Source organism: Triticum urartu, chromosome 5, assembly GCF_003073215.2.
Source record: "Triticum urartu cultivar G1812 chromosome 5, Tu2.1, whole genome shotgun sequence".
Taxonomy (NCBI): Eukaryota; Viridiplantae; Streptophyta; class Magnoliopsida; order Poales; family Poaceae; genus Triticum; species Triticum urartu.
Window position 1 is genome coordinate 527866902 of NC_053026.1, and position 4578 is coordinate 527871479.

At 43.2% G+C, this 4578-nt stretch overlaps 1 long non-coding RNA gene across 1 annotated transcript; it reads left to right on the plus strand.

Moving 5' to 3' along the window:
* Positions 1 to 1803: 1803 nt before the first annotated feature.
* On the plus strand, positions 1804 to 4161 carry LOC125556596. The gene is made up of 3 exons (XR_007305144.1): positions 1804 to 1998; positions 2068 to 2184; positions 3902 to 4161. It is a non-coding gene; the product is annotated as an uncharacterized LOC125556596 (long non-coding RNA).
* The last annotated feature ends 417 nt before the right edge of the window (positions 4162 to 4578 follow it).

A 4578-nucleotide genomic window follows, 5' to 3' on the forward strand; every position in this document is an offset into this window, starting at 1 on the left:
GAATTTGTTCCTCCATGTTTGAAGTGCATTGAACGTGAAACTGCTAATTCTTCACCTGAATGCTCAAATACTTCCATTGCTGAAAATTCTTCAACTATCTCTGCTATCACTAATTCCTCATCTGAGGACATTGCTAGTATCACTGATGATGCAGGGCTGAAGGAATTGTATATGACAGGCATGTACAAAAGCCTCAAAGGGCATCAGGCTCTTTGTGACGTGCTTAAAAGGCGGATCCTCAATAGGAACCCTAGGAAAGAGGGTATTGCCTTTGAGAGGAAACTTAATGTTGATGGACCTACTGGAAACCTAAGCAGTATCCCAAAACCTCATGGGTTGCTGCAAAGGGACCTTCAGTGGATCCATCTACTTTATTTGGCTTTACATGTGAATCTTCATATTCTTCTGATGAGTCAATTAACTCTAACTATAAACTGTTTAAAAATCAGAATGGTGAAGTATTTGCTAGATATGTTGACACTAACTGCAGGAACGGTTCTCCTATTAAGAAAATCTGGGTTCCCAATCTCTAGGTGAATGTCATCATGACACCACCTGTGAAAAATAGGAACCCCAGATCAAATTTTTCATATGGACCAAATTCTTCATATGGATCCAAGTCCTCATACGGACCAAACTCCTCACGTGGATCAAATTCCTCAAAAGGATCAAAGTCCTCGTATGAACATCATTGTGCTAACCCGTCTGTTTCGCAGGGAAGATCTAAGGATTATGGATACGTGCATTATTCTTCAAACCATTATGTTCATAAGTCCTCGAAGAATTTCTCTGCTTACTCTTATGCTTACCCTAATCCCTCTTATGTGAAACGAAGTGGATTGGCATCTATGCCACCTTTCTCTTATGGAGCTCGCAGAATGATGAACTCTTTGCCACCCCTTCAGATGTGGGTAGTGAAGAAAAAGAACTAATCTCTTATGTAGGGTCAGTTCTCCAGACGAACTTAATCGTCTGAAGAATTTGATGGAGACCTGAATGTGCTTGAAAGGACGCAAGCTAATCATGAAGAAATGAATTTTCATTTCTCACGTCCTCATAGTGTTTTATCTGTTTTATTGCTTGATGAAATTGATCTGATGAAATTGATATCATATTCTTCACTGATGAAGTATATGAGTTCGTAAGTTGCACTAATTCATCTGCAGGATGATCAACCCACACTACAAAAAACCTGTTAATCCATGACAGATTTCTGGTGACGTTCCCAAAAACTGTCACAAATTATGACGGTTTATCAGGTTCGTCGCAAAATCCGTCACATATACGCAACATGAGGATGGCCCCCCAACCCGGTAGCCCCATTATGACAAATAAAGAGGGGCCGTCACGAAAACTGTCACGAGTCGACTCACGAAGCCTATATTTTTTGTTCTTATATACCATTAGGATCGTCATGGATGGATGGCACTGATGTGGCAATCCAGCGTGAAGGAAAACCCGTGTTGTGATTGGTTGAGCTAGCCGTCCCACGGATTGCAAATCCAGACCATCTCCTCTTCTGTGATCCAACGGCAAGCAATCAACTCCATCCTTCCCGACTCCTCTGTAGATCTCGATCGGCTTCTTCCATCTCCTTTGTCAGCCCCGACTCCCCTGGTCTCACTGTTTCCAGATCCCCAATCCTCCCCATCCATGGCCGCCGCCACCTCCCCATCCATGGCCATCTTCTAGGGGCAGATCCCGCAACTGCCACGACGATAGCCTCGTTCCCGGAGGCGGGGACGCCCCTGAAGGCGAACCTAGTGCACGCGACGCCGGTGCCGTTATTGCGGGTCAGGCGGCGGTCAGATCCACCACGGCAACAACCGGCGTCCTCTCCCTCTCTATCCATCTTTCTCCCATGACTGAGAAGAGGGCTTCGTCAAGGATCCCATTATGGATGTCAACGTGGGAGGCTGCTTCCTCCCCTTCCAGATCGACCATCCATCGATGGAGGCTATGAGAGCTGAGTGAGCACACACATGGTTGCGCTTCAAGGTTAGCCCTTGCCCATCTTTTCTATTCGATTTGATTTGATCTCCTTCCCTGATTTCCTTCGCCACGCAGCTGCAGCTCAATAGATGCAGGGACGCCGCAATGGAGCAAGTAAGGCCTCCCTTCTCCCACTGTTTCTTCAGATCCGCCACGGCCAGCCATATCCGGCGCCCCTGCACCACCGTGGTGGTAAGATGAATACCATTCCTTCCTCTTTGCAGCATTTTAGTTTACCTCCCCCCTGCCCACTCGCGGAGCCTGGGACATGGCCCCCCTTCCAAAAGTGCAATTTTCTTTGAACCATGAATACTAAGCGTTCTAGTGTGCCGCATCACATAGGTGCATAGCTAGCTTGATTGATTTTGTATGCGCGTACTTCCGATACGTGAAGCTCTGTCGGTCAAAAGTCTCCACGGCTTGCCTCCATGCTTTTCATCTGTGATAATTTGATTACTAAGTAGTCCTTGCAATTCCTCAATCTTGTTTTTCCATTTTTGGTTTGGACTGCTAACCGTCGCACAACCGCCGAGCCAGCGTCGCACACTGTTTCACGCCACCGACTGTCGATGAGCCGAGCTGCCATGTTTCATGTATATTTTGCTCTTATTCTAAAATTTGCCCCGCTCCGCCACTGCTCCTGCCTAGCTAGCAAACTAGTTTGCTTTGGTCCAATCTGATCCTATCCTATCCATGGAGTAGCTTGGACTTGGTTCCAGTTTACTTTGTACATGCATGGGTAGTTGGTTTCAGAGAGAGAGAGAGATGGATGGTGCAGGCCTTGCTTCTATTTTGTTTTAGCCGTAACAAATTTATCAACCGAGCTAGCTTCAAGTTTTTTTTACCATGGTTTCGGGTTGGTCCTGCTTAGGTCAAATTGATCCATTTTCTTGGTTCAATTTATATAGAACTCTCCATGCCCAAGTATGAAAAAATCTTGTTGCCAATTTGATTCCACAATTGGCGTCTTTTTGTACTGTTATATTAGCCGTGCCACTGAACTTTCAACCTTTAACCATTACCTGTGTAAAACCAGAATTTCTTTTGTTGTGAATAGAGTGTTTGCTTTCTGTGCTGCAAAAATAATCCATTCATCGCTCATTTGACATGTGCAAGCAATGTATACATACTGCATTTAAATTCCAGCCCAACTAGATTTTAGTTGAAGCGTTTGACCAAGCCATCTTGGTTTGCTGCATTTTCTCCTTACTAGCTTTTTATTCTTCTTCAGGTTTTGAAGGGGGTTATTTAGAATAGCCACAAAGCAGAAAGAACAAACATTCCACTTCAGTAAAAGCGTCATGATCCTGATACTCTTTATCATTTTGTTAATGACATACGTGTCATGTCAATGCTTGCCGGACGCTAGTCATACTGGGTAGTATAGCTAATTCTTTGCACTTCAGAACATTCGAGAGCTCTTTAGTCCTACCAAAAAAGTTTTTATGTTTACCTTACACAAAATATTCATATTTCTCACTTTTTAACTCATCTAGCTGACCTGTCACTGCCTAAAATTGCTGCTGGATAGGGGTTGTTTGGTTAGTGCTCCCGTTCTTGGTGGGCTAAACATATTTGTTTGTTTGTTTGATTTGGAGCAGCAGATGCTCTCCATCGACGAATGGGACCCCATGCCTAAGTTGTTGATTGCCTCATTTTATCCACCTTCACCATATATTCATTTGATTGCCTGCTACATCTTCACTTAAATACTCAGAATGCTACTGTCCAGATTTTGGTAAATTGGACTGACTAGATATCTTTTCTTGTTATTTTTTTGGTGAGAAATAAATATTGCAATTTATTCTTATATTTTCCTTCGACTTGGCACACAGGTTACATTGACTATATTTTTTTCCATCCGTACAATTGTGATCTGATCTTGCATTTCATTTTTTGGTTTCTAAAGAGGTGGAAGAAATCTCTTGAGGCCAAACCGCAGGGAGGACGGCGGCCAACAATCGGTACATGTTCTCAAGGTCCCATGGAACTGGGTACAGGTGCGGCTGTGTGCTCGTGATCCCCATCCAATGCTGCGCATCCAAGGTACAGTAGCGGCACGAAAGCTGCCACTTTCTCCCTATCCATAAATGTTTGATCTGGCTGGTGGTTACATGATTTGTTTCTATGTAATCATCTCAACTCAATAGGGAACTCGCTATATTAGGATTGATTTCCTTTCTGTCCATCATTGGATTTCACTATGGTCTTAATCAGGTCCAATTTTATCATTTTCTGTTGTTTTCATGAACATCTCAGATCTCATAATACTATATCCATCATTGGCAGGCCGCTTGTTATTCTTCTTTTTCTTTTTTCACATGATTGTACTTTATGAATGACTAGCTAACTGATTGGACCCTTTTGCAGTGACTAGCTCTTTTTTACCAACCTATATGTAGAACCAAACCATGGAACTGATTTGCTCTTTATTGCGACTGTATGTGTGTTGTGAAATTAAGAAAGGGAAAGAATATATGCACCGGGACCTTTATCATCCATTTCCGTGCTTTTGTTTCTTTTGCTGTTTGATATTTCAAACATGATGTTATGTTATCCTGAAAACATTGTTGGTTGCTAGCTTGT